Source organism: Ursus maritimus, unplaced genomic scaffold (assembly GCF_017311325.1).
Source record: "Ursus maritimus isolate PB19 unplaced genomic scaffold, ASM1731132v1 scaffold_9, whole genome shotgun sequence".
NCBI classification, from domain to species: Eukaryota; Metazoa; Chordata; class Mammalia; order Carnivora; family Ursidae; genus Ursus; species Ursus maritimus.
Genome location: NW_024427107.1, coordinates 6,066,122 through 6,079,203, shown reverse-complemented (window position 1 = coordinate 6,079,203; position 13,082 = coordinate 6,066,122). Strand labels below are relative to the sequence as shown.

The 13,082-nt window shown below is 38.8% G+C and overlaps 1 pseudogene; it reads right to left on the bottom strand.

Annotated features, from left to right (window-relative positions):
- LOC103677499 overlaps nt 1–13,082 on the bottom strand; it is a 66,508-nt pseudogene that overhangs the window by 50,264 nt on the left and 3,162 nt on the right.

The following is a 13,082-nucleotide window of genomic DNA, read 5'->3' as shown; positions in this document are numbered from 1 at the left end:
CAGAACACAGAAGGCAGGCTGAAAATCAAGAAGCCACAACCGGAGCCGCCTGGGTGGCGCGTCCTGAGCGCCTGTTCGGCTTAGGGCGTGATCCGGCGTTCGGAAAGGAGTCCCTCATCGGGCTCCTCCGCTGGGAGCCTGCTTCTCTCCTCTCTCACTCCCTGCTTCTGTTTCGTTTCTTGCTGACTGTCTGTCTCCATCTCTCTCAGATAAGTAAATAAATAAAATCTTTAAAGAAGAAGCCCACATCTCTAAGATCCCTATAAAACAAGGGCACGGCCTGGGACCCAGTCAATAATTTTGGGCTCTGGAAACCCCGCAACCCTCTTCATCAGAATGACAAGAAGGAGAAGCCCCAGCAAAGAAAAGACAGTGAGTCAGTGGCCTCTGCCACAGAAGTAACGGATATGGATGTAACCAAATTATCAGAAATGGAATTCAGAGTAACAATGGTCAAGATAATGAGTAGACTTGAAAAAAGTATTCAGGAAAATATTACTGAGAATATACAATCCCTAAGGGCGGAAATGAGAGCGAATTTGACAGAAATTAAAAATTCTATGAGCCAAATGCAGGCAAAACTAGAGGCTCTGACGGCCAGGGTCACGGAAGCGGAGGAAAGGGTTAGTGAATTGGAGGATGGGTTAATAGAGGAAAAAATAAAAATACAAGATGGTCTTAAAAAAAATCCACCCATGAATGTTGGCTACGGGAATTACTGGACTCAACGAAACGATCCAATGTTAGAATCATCGGCATCCCCGAGGGGTGGAAAAACAGAGGTCTAGAAGAGATATTTGAACAAATCGTAGCTGAAAACTTCCCTAATCTAGCAAGGGGAAACAAAAATTGCGGTCCAAGAGGCAGAGAGGACCCTCCAGCTCAACCATGACAGACCTACACCACGTCACGTCATAGTGCAACTCGCAAATATGAGATCCAAGGAAACAGTATTGAAAGCGGCCAGGGCAAAGAAATTTCTCGCATCAAGGCAAAGGCATCAGAATTACATCAGACCTGTCTACACAGACCTGGAATGAGAGAAAGGGTTGGGGGAGCATTTTTAAAGCTCTTTCAGAGAAAAACATGCAGCCAAGGATCCTTTATCCAGCAAGGCTGTCATTCAGAATTGATGGAGAAATAAAGACATTTCAGAATCGCCAGTCACTAGCCAATTTCATAACCACGAAACCAGCCCTACAGGAGGTATTACGGGGGGTTCTATAAAAGTAAAAAGGCCCCAAGGGTGATACAAAACAGAAAGTCACAGCCAATACAAACAAAGACTTTACTGACAACATGGCAGAATTAAAAGCATATCTCTCAGTACTCAGCCTGAACATTAATGGTTTAAATTCTGGTTTCAAACGCCACAGGGTTGCAGATTGGATAAAAAGAAATGACCCATCCATTTGCTGTCTACAAGAGACTCATTTCGAACCCAAAGATGCATTCAGACTGAGAGTAAGGGGATGGAGTACCATCTTTCACGCAAATGGACCTCAAAAGAAAGCTGGGTAGCAATTCTCATATCAGATAAATTGGATTTTAAACTACAGACTATAGTTAGAGATGCAGAAGGGCACTATATTATTCTTAAAGGAAGTATTCAACAAGTGGATATGACAATTATAAATATATATACCCCCAACAGGGGAGCAGCAAGATACACAAGCCAACTCTTAACCAGAATAAAGAGACATATAGATAAAAATACATTAATAGTAGGGGACCTCAACACTCCACTCTCAGAAATAGACAGAACACCCTGGCAAAAACTAAGCAAAGAATCAAAGGCTTTGAATGCCATACTCGACGAGTTGGACCTCTTAGATATATATAGAACACTACACCCCAGAACCAAAGAATACTCATTCTATTCTAATGCCCATGGAATATTCTCAAGAATAGACCATGTTCTGGGACACAAAACAGGTCTCAGCCGATACTAAAAGATTGAAATTATCCCTGCATATTCTCAGACCACAACGCTCTGAAATTGGAACTCAACCACAAGGAAAAATTTGGAAGAAACTCAAACACTTGAGACTAAGAATCATCCTGCTCAGGAATGACTCGATAAACCAGGAAATCAAAAATCAAATTAAACAATTTATGGAGAGCAATGAGAATGAAAATACAACAGTCCAAAACCATGGGATACTGCAAAGGCAGTCCTAAGGGGAAATACATAGCCAACCAAGCCTCACTCAAAAGAATAGAAAAATCTAAAATGCAGTTTTTATATTCTCACCTCAAGAAGCTGGAACAGCAACAGAGGGACAGGCCTAATCCACGCACAAGGAAGCAGTTGACCAAAATTAAAGCTGAAATCAATCAAGCAGAAACCAGAAGTACAGTAGAGCAGATCAACAGGACTAGAAGCTGGTTCTTGGAGAGAATCAATAAAATTGACAGACCACTGGCAAGACTTATCCAAAAGAAAAGAGAAAGGACCCAGATTATTAAAATTATGAATGAAAAGGAGAGGTCACGACAAACACCATTGAAATTGAAGGATTATTAGAAATTTTTATCAACAGCTATATGCCAATAACTCAAGATCGAAGAGATGGAATCCTTCCTGGAAACCTATAAACTACCAAGATTGAAATTGGAAGAAATTGATTTCTTAAACAGGCCAATTAATTATGAAGAAATTGAGTCAGTGATAAACAACCTTCCAAATAACAAAACTCCAGGCCCAGACGGTTTTCCTGGGGAATTCTACCAAACATTCAAAGAAGAAATAATACCTATTCTCCTAAAGCTATTTCAAAAAATAGAAACAGAAGGAAAGCTACCAAACTCATTCTATGAGGCCAATATTACCTTGATCCCCAAACCAGGCAAAGACCCCTCAAAAAGGAGAATTACAGACCGATTTCTAATGAATATGGACGCCAAAATCCTCAACAAGATACTGCTTAATAGAATCCAACAGTTCATTAAAAGGATTATCCACCACGATCAAGTGATTCATACCTGGGATGCAAGCGTGGTTCAATATTCGCAAATCAATCAGCGTGATACATCATATCAACAAGAAAAGACTCAAGAACCATATGATCCTCTCAATCGATGCTCGAAAAGCATTTGACAAAATACAGCATCCTTTCCTGATTAAAAACCTCTTCAGAGTGTAGGAATAGAAGGTACATTTCTCAATCTCATAAAAGCCATCTATGAAAAGCCTACTGCAAATATTATTTCAATTGGGGAAAAGCTGGAAGCCTTTCCCTTAAGATCAGGAACACGACAAGGATGCCCACTCTCGCCACTATTATTCAACATAGTACTAGAAGTCCTTGCAACAGCAATCAGACGACAAAAAGGGATCAAAGGTATTCAAATCGGCAAAGAAGAAGTCAAAATGTTCTCTTCGCAGATGACATGATACTCTATATGGAAAACCAAAAGAAGCCACTCCCAAACTATTAGAAGTTATAGAGCAATTCAGTAACGTGGCAGGATACAAAATCAATGCTCAGAAATCAGTTGCATTTCTGTACACGTAATAACCAGAACGAAGAAAGAGAAATCAGGAATCCATCCCATTTACAATAGCGCCAAACCATACGTTACCTTGGAATTAACTTAACCAGAGACGTAAAGGACCTTTATTCTAGAAACTATAAATCACTCTTAAAAGACATTGAGGAAGACATAAAAAGATGGAAAGATATTCCATGCTCATGGATCGGAAGAATTAACATAGTTAAAATGTCCATGCTACCCAGAGATCCTACACTTTCAATGCTATCCCGATCAAAATACCGAACGTTCAAAGAACTGGAACAAATAGTCCTTAAATTTGTATGGAACCAGAAAAGACCCCGAATCTCCAAGGAAATGTTGAAAAGGAAAAACAAAGCTGGGGATCACAATGCCGGATTTCGAGCTGTACTACAAAGCTGTGATCACAAAGACAGCATGGTACTGGCACAAAAACAGACACATAGACCAATGGAACAGAATAGAGAGCCCAGAAATGGACCCTCAGCTCTTTGGGCAACTAATATTTGATAAAGCAGGAAAACATCCGGTGGAAAAAGACAGTCTCTTCAATAAATGGTGCTGGGAAAATTGGACAGCTACATGCAAAAGAATGAAACTTGACCACTCTCTCACACCATACACAAAAATAAACTCCAAATGGATGAAAGACCTCGATGTGAGACAGGAATCCATCAAAATTCTAGAGGAGAACATAGGCAGCAACCTCTACGCATCGGCAAAGCAACCTTTTTCAGGACACATCCCCAAAGGCAAGAGAAACAAAAGATAAAATGAATTTATGGACTTCATCAAGATTAAAAGTTTCTGCACATCCAAGGAAACAGTCAGAAAAACTAAGAGGCAGCCCACGGAATGGGAGAATATATTTGCAAATGACACTACAGATAAAGGACTGGTATCCAAGATCTACAAAGAACTTCTCAAACTCAATACACGAGAAACAAATAAACAAATCAAAAAATGGGCAGAAGATATGAACAGACACTTTTCCAATGAAGACATACAAATGGCTAACAGACACATGAAAAATGTTCAAAATCATTAGCCATCAAGGAAATTCAAATCAAAACCACACTGAGATACCACCTTACGCCAGTTAGAATGGCAAAAATAGACAAGGCAAGAGACAACAATTGTTGGAGAGGATGTGGAGAAAGGATCCCTCCTACATTGTTGGTGGGAATGCAAGTTGGTACTGCCACTCTGGAAAACCGTGTGGAGTTCCCCTAAAAGTTAAAAATTGAGCTACCCTATGATCCAGCCTTTGCACTACTGGGTGTTTACCCCAAAGATACAGACGTAATGAAGAGAAGGGCCATATGCACCCAATGTTCATAGCAGCAATGTCCACAATAGCTAAATCGTGGAAGGAGCCGAGATGCCCTGCAACAGATGACTGGATTAAGAAGTTGTGGTCCATATATACAATGGAATATTACTCAGCAATCAGAAAGAATGAGTTCTCAACATTTGCTACAACATGGACGGCACTGGAGGAGATAATGCTTAGTGAAATAAGTCAAGCAGAGAAAGACAACTATCATATGATTTCTCTCATCTATGGAACATAAGAACTAGAATGATCAGTAGGGGAAGAAAGGGATAAAGAAAGGGGGGGTAATCAGAAGGGGGAATGAAACATGAGAGACTATGGACTATGAGAAACAAACTGAGGGCCTCAGAGGGGAGGGGGGGGGAATGATAGACTGGTGATGGGTAGTAAGGAGGGCACGTATTGCATGGTGCACTGGGTGTTATACACAACTAATGAATCATCGAGCCTTACATCGAAAACCGGGGATGTACTGTATGGTGACTAACATAATATAATAAAAAATCATTATTAATAAAAAATAAATAAATAAATAAAATCAAAGTCTAAATCAAAAAAAAAAAATAAATAAAAAATAAAAAATAAAAATAATCATCGTACCCAATAGTTCCTTTTCTAGAAATTGAGGAAATAATTAGCTGTGTTCACCTTCATCACATGAGAATATGTATCACAGTATTAGTTGATGGCCTCATGTTGGAAATGACATAAATTTCCAAGTATAGAAAATACTAAATTATGACACATGTATACAATGGCATGCTCTGAGGTTATTTTAAATAATGTGTTTGAGGAATAATCACTGGCATGGGAAAATGCTCAAAATACATTATTCAATTATAAAGTAGGACATAGGGTGCTACTCCTGGGTGGCTTAGTTGGTTGAGCGTCTGCCTTTGCCTCGGGTCATGATCCCAGAGTACTGGAATCGAGCCCTGCATCCAGCTCCCCACTCAGCAGAGAGTCTGCTTTACCCTCTGCCCCCACCCCACTTTCGTGCTCTCTCTCACTCTTTCTTTCTCAAATAAATAAATAAAATCTTTAAAATTTAATTAATTAATAAAAAGTAGGCTCAAAAATTACATAGAATAAACCCAATTGTGAAGGTTTTATAGATGATTAAGAAATGACTTCAAGAAAATATATATTCATGATAGTTAACTATAAAGTGGGATCATGGGTCACATTTTCCTATAGAATTCTACAGATGTCCTTCAATGCAGATATACGAATTTATTTAGAAATCTGCTACCAAAATCTCGACATTACTTTTCTTCCTATGCTGAATGCCAGTAAACTCTTGGGTAGCTACTATATAATGTGACTCTGAAATAGAAAAGCTGTCTCCTAGACAACCATTGGTTGAGTTTTGGTCCATCCCTCAGACTTCTCCTTGTATTGACCAAGCTGTCCTCTAGGCTAGCCTTGTTCAGGTTTGTTTTAGGCATTTCTAAGGCTGACACGTGGGCTACAGGATAGGATTCAGCCTGACCTACCCTCTGTCACTTTCAGTCCCGGTCCTTATGCGAAGGTGCTACTGCATGAGGTACTTGTTAGAACTGCGACAAGTTTCCTTGAATCATTTACCCTTGAAGAAAAAAAGAAGAAATTGTATGAAAGAGTTATTTTACTATAATAATTGGCTTTTCTGCCCATATGTTCACATATTATATTCTCACATTTTAAAATGTATGGATGCAAATAATTCTTCAAGTATTTCAATGGATTGACTCAAACTATGTGTGTGTGTGTGTGTGTGTGTGTGTGTGTGTGTGTGTGTGTGTGTGTGTTTTCTAGGGCAGAGAGGAAGACGTATGCTAACATCAACTGTAATGCTCAGAAGAGTTAAAGAGGTTGCCTTCCATAATGTCACAATGAACTATGAAGTTGCAATTAAATGGAATAAATTGAACTAATATTCCTAATCTAATATTGGGTACATTATTTTCTTGCTGGTATGAAAAGCCTTTCCTGCTGTGGTTATTGTTTCCTTTTCTCAGGCTAGTAAATATCAGTGATCTTCCACACCAATGCCTCAGGGCTGTGTTTTTCCCTTGAGTGGGTGTCAGCCTTCAGTTTTAGTATATACCCACATGGTTGCTTAAAAAACAAATCTGAGGGATAATCCTGTAAAATTAAAAGAGGCAGATAATATTGCAAACCTACCTGCTTGCTAAATCCATCATCTATATAAATTCTATTCCTTAGTAAAAGGCAGTACAGTTCTGCATAATTTGACTACTGCCTCCTCTCAAGCCTCTTTCCCCACATCCTAATTTCCTAATGTCCTCCATTAGCCTTTGGAAGTTGCCACAGGATCCCCTCCCCCCAACAAGAAACTCATCCTGACTTCCACCATGCCGGGTTGAGTCCTTCTGTCACATTTTCCAATCACTTGGTGCCATGGGTAAATCAGGTTTTGTGGGGCCTGAAGCTTATGAATCCCAGGGCCTTATTTTAAAAGAATAATTGAATAAATATAAAATTATGTACAAGAACAAATACTTCTTTAGAATGAGAAGATAAATCTCAGATATCACAAACAACAAAATCCAGAAAAAGAGCATAACAATTTTACTAATTTACTGCCTGATACTCTGTTAAGGTACTTTTTGCCTACATTTATTTCTTACTGTAGTCTCTTGCCTTTTAATAGCTAGAATGTTTATCATAATGTTCTCTAAGGGGAAAAAAGATAATGCAATCCTTCCACTAACCCATTTGATCGAAACTTGTTTTTATGTTAGTAGTTGGGATGTATAAAATATGAAACTTCCCTTAGGTTGATGCATAAAACAGGAAACTTCACAAGCAGCGATAGTATTGCTATTGATTTATACTGTCAAACACAAGAATTCTGATTAATTTCATTTCATATAATTCAGAAAAGAAAAAAAATGAATGTATTTTTGGATCACTTGTTCTTTGATTATAATTTTACAATCTGGTTATGGGAAGAATTTTCCAGAGAATAGCTGCTGGCTTCTTAAATTCCAAACCTTTAGTGTTGGACACTGTAAGATGCATTCTTACTGACCTGTAGCCTTTACTTTCTTTCAAACACTCGATCTGTCACCTGTTGGGCAGTAGGAATACTCGTGGAATATTCCACCCTATTTAGTTTCCTATAGCTGCTGTAACAAACGACCACAAACTCGGTTGCTTAAAACGTAAACATTTACTATCTTACAGTTCTGGAGGTCAGAAACCTGTACTCAGTATAATGAGCCCAAATCAAGGTGTCAGCAAGGTCGCGCTTCCTCTGGAGATTCTAGAAGAGCATCTGTACCTTGCCCTGCATTCCATCTTTGCATCTCCTGGCGTGTGGCTTCTCCCTCCATTTTCAAGGCCAGTAGCATAGTATCTTGCTTCAGTGGTCACATTGCCTTCTTCTTCCTTCTCAGATTTCCTTGAGATTGCATTTAGGGCCCACCTAGATAATCCAGGAAAATCTCCCCATCTCAAGATTCTTGCTTACTCTCTTTTGCCATGTCAGGTCAAATTCACAGGTGCCAGGAATTAGGATCTGCATAGCTTTGGAAACAATTATTTATCCTGACACACTCATCCTCCCTAAGAGTTTCATAAATGACTTTATATGGAAATAACTACAAACTACATAAATAGATCTCACTAAATCCAAGCTAATGTAGTCCCACTTTAAACTTTTCTTTGCTGGACCCCCAAAATGCCTGCCATTATTTCAACGTTAGCTGGCAAAAGGGGAAATGCGACAAAAGTCAGAATATAAGAGACAGTTCTTGTCATCAATGGCAATTAAAATATTGAATTTTTGCAAGTTAAACAACAGAAACAAAACAACCATGTTAACACCTTATTAGAATGCTTCCAGCACTTTGGAAGCTTCAATTTCATCAGATTCAAGGTAAATACACCTCTGCTTGATCTATACTTCAATCATTACATTAAATGCTTTATGTTGTAATTGTCTCTTTCCTGGTCTGTCTCCACCAAAAATTCTAAGTTCCTGCAGTTTGAGACATCATTCGTGTAAGCTTGGTACATATTTAAAAACGCTTAGTAAGCAAGTAAACCAAATTAGTGGAGACAGCAGCACTTTGGATTTGAACCTGAATGGGAAATCCAGATCTGCTATAGGACTTTGAAAAAGTTACTTACACTTCCAAGCGTCATTTTTCATCTGTGGCATTGTTAAAAACACCCACTAGATAGGATTGCTACAGGATTAAAATGAGATCACACATAAAAAGAAAGTTTCTTACACACACACACACACACACACACACACAAGTGCTCACATCAAGTACCACAGTTCTGTGAAGCCATTTGTTATCTTCTTAGGAGATGATTTGAATTGTCTCAAATATATAGAAAGTTGGAGCATCAAAGAACCTTTGAAATCTCTTGGGTCTCAGTTTACTGTAGTTATAAAATAGGAATGATAGGTCATCTGCCTAAACATTTTCTGTGAAGATAAATTTGGTAAAATCTCATAAAACACTTCGGAGAGTATTAGTACACAGTTGGTATTCACACACACTAGATAGTAATAATGGCTATCCAAATATAAAACTAATTGTATGGTAAAGTGAAGATTAGAATCTGGGTGTTCTTCTGGTCTAGAGTTCCATGCTGCCTGTTGAACCATGTTAGGTGGTACAGATAAAAAGAGTTGTTCAGGGAAGGTGAAGAGAGAATACTCTCCCTGCTTTTACATAAAGTATCAGAAAAGGGACAGGGAATATTAATATCAGATGAAAATAACATGGAGGTGGAAGGATCTCACATGGAAACGGGGAGTACGACGTGGTTATCCCCTCCCTCCAATGTCACCTTCCTAGAGATACCTGTGCTGCCTGACCTCCTCCCCACTCCTCAGCCCCAAACCCCACGTATTCAGGAGTCTTCTTACTATGGTGTGTATTTTCACTTAGCATTTATCACTTTCTTACATGCTACATACTTTATTTATGCTGTTAATTTTCTTTCTTCATCTACTAGACTCCCCCCAAACAGGAATTATTCATTGCTTTTTATCTAAATTTTTGTTTCATCATGCATTCTCAGTTTCTAGAAAAATGCCTGGCACATTGTAGGAATGTGACAAATATTTGTTGAATGGATGAATAAATTTTCCTTTCTAAAAGATACATGTTCTTTTCTGGTATGTAGCCATTTTGGGAGGACAAAAGTAGAAGAATTTTGTAAGTTTCCAGTTATGAAAACAACAAATTACACTGAGGTTGGTCTCATTTTAATAAATTGCTCAATTAATCAGTTAGCAAGCCTTGACTGAATCCACTTTGGAATAATCATTGTGCCAAGCTTTTTATAAGGGGCACAGAAGAATTTATAAACAAGCTACTTATAATCTAGTCGAGGACACAAAAGCAGCAAATTTGGGATGATTAGTGTACATTGCCAAATATTATATAATTGGCTCAGATAAAGTGTATTGATTGAACTCAGAGAACAGGGCAATAATTAAGGACAAGAGTAGCAGGGAGGTCTCCATGGAGCGTGTAAGCCCTTTTACCAATTGGGTGTAAAACTGTCCTATATATAACAATCTTGTCATCTTTATGAACAATTTTAGTGTTGAAATGGAGACATCTCCATTACCCCGAAAAAAAGTTCCTCCTCCTTAATAATTTCGTGCCTTTCATTTCATATTCATTCCCACCCACATTGCTGCCTTAGCTCATATTTCTTTTTTTAATAAAATATAATTGACATATAATGTTATATTAGTTTCAGGTATACAACATAGTGACTGAACAATTCTATACATTAATCAAATGCTCACCATGATAAGTGCAGTTACCATACAATGTTATTACAATACTATTGACTATATTAACTATGCTGTGCTTTTCATCTCTGTGAGCTAGGACTTTGAACTGCTTTCAGAGTAAGTTATCACCATGACATCACCATCTTCATCCTCAGTGTCATCATCAACACCAACCTGGAAAAGCCTGGTTGCAGGGGTGCCACCTAGTTAACAATGCAATGTGCTGTTTACAATAAGAGGGTAAAGGAATTAAAGATCACAACATTTTTGGAGACATGGTATAACAAAATAATTGTTCTCACTGTATTAGGAACATCTGCGGAGATGTAAACAGGAAAATAGTTAATTAGGTGTTGCTTGGCTGTCTTTGATGAGACTGGACAATGAAATCACTCAGGATGTAGTTGGGGCTGCCCAAGCCACGTGTCCCTCAGAAACCTTTTCTGTTGTAGAGAGTGAGCTGGGAGCTCATCCACTCTGTTCAGCTCCTCCAGGTCCCTGGCTTCTGAAGCTTCTCTAGCCCCACTGTTCCCATAAGATAAGCATTTTCCAAAAGGAATCTTTAAAGTGTAAGCAAAGGAAAATGAATAAAATTCTGTAAGTGCAAAGACACACAGTGTTTGCAGAGCACGTGCTAAAGCCAAGCTAAGCCGGGGCAGCAATGCTCGTGGGGGACGTAGTTCCTAGTTCTTTTCTTGTCTGGATTTTTTTTTTAAGATTTTATTTATTTATTTGACAGAGAGCATGCACAAGCAGGGGAAGCAGGGAAGGAGAGGGAGAAGCAGACTCCCTGAGTGAGCCTGACTTGGGGCTCTATCCCAGGACCTTGGGATCATGACCTGAGCCAAAGGCAGACACATAACTGACCGAGACACCCAGGTGCCCCTTGTTTGAACTTTTTGTGCAAGATTCACTACCTTAATTATTTCAGGTATGAACTGCATCCCAGCCTTTATATAATAAATAAAATAAATCCAAACCGAAATGATTTTTTTCTTGTGTTAGTTGGTTCACTGTGTGATTGGATTATACCGTGGTCAGTTATTTTTATAATGACAAGACATAAACTGTCTAATCATGGAGGCTTAAACACACAATTGCAGGTGTATCTGATTATTTTACTAGCTTCAGATTAATAAAACAAAAACAAAAACCTCTATGAATCTCTAGCCTTTTGATTAACTGCCAATCATTCAATTACAGAGTATAGCCAGGTTGAGTTTAAAGTACTATAATCAGTACATCTAGTCAGTGAATAGCCTTTGGAAGAAAGTTAAGAACTAGAGTTTGGACGTAAGGCAGGATCAGTCATTTTGGGAATAGGTTGCTGGATAGAAAATTCATCTTTCTGGTTGTAGTTACAGTAGCACAATAGCTTGGAGGTACAGCTCCCTTGAGAAGCGTCTAATCCAACTCCGGCTTAATGATACCTTTTTTTGGCAGGGTTGGGAGCAAAGTTAGCTACCTATTATATAATTTGAGTCTCTGTGGTTGGGACATCATCTCAATTTCTTTTTTTTAAGACTTATTTAGTTAGTTATTTAGTTATTAAGTTATTTGAGAGAGAGACAGAGAGCATGAACGGGGCAGGAGAGGGGCAGAGGCAGAGGGAGAGGGAGAAGCAGACTGCCCCCCTGAATATAGAGCCCACCCGTAGGGCTCAATTTCAGGCCCTTGAGATCATGACCTGAACTGAAATCAGATGCTTAACTGACTGAGTCACCTAGGCACCCCAAGTTATCTCAATTTCTATGATACAGACAAGGAAAACTGAGACAGAAAATAGCTGGTATTCACATTAGGCTCGTAACTGTGTGGACTAGATTAAGGCCCCTGGAACCTTAGCTCAGCACTCCTCCTACACATCAACATTCACTATCTGATTAGAGACATCCTCCATACAGTGAGGTGGTAGCCCAGTGTGGCATGTCCTCGTGCTGGCTAACGGGGACAAAATGAAGGGGAAGACTTTACTTGTTCAAAAACTGTCACCAACATTTATTGAGCATTTTCTCTGAGTAAGCACATATTGGAGCCTATATCTGAATCATAAGAGGCTTTCAGTTTTTAAAGAACTTGCCATATAGTCCAGCAAAAAGAGTACATCAAACGGAATCACTAACCAAATGACTGACTCATGCATCACATGAAAAGTGCAATAAGAGGGGGCGTGGAGGGGCATAAAAGACCCTGACAGGAATAGGCCATTAAGGGTATACAGAAGGCAGGTCATAGAAGCTGCCGATGGAGGTGAGATTTCCAACACAAAGATAATTTTTCTTGGAATCTAGAAAGAGAGTAGTCTTGGTGGTAAAAATGAGTTGACCAGCTTGATTAAAGCAGCTGATTTAGATTTCAATACAAAATTTTAGGAACCTACGTGAATCTGGTATTGTCATCCCAGCCTTAAATTCCTGGACAATTTAAGCAAATTGTTTTGTTCTATGCTGTATA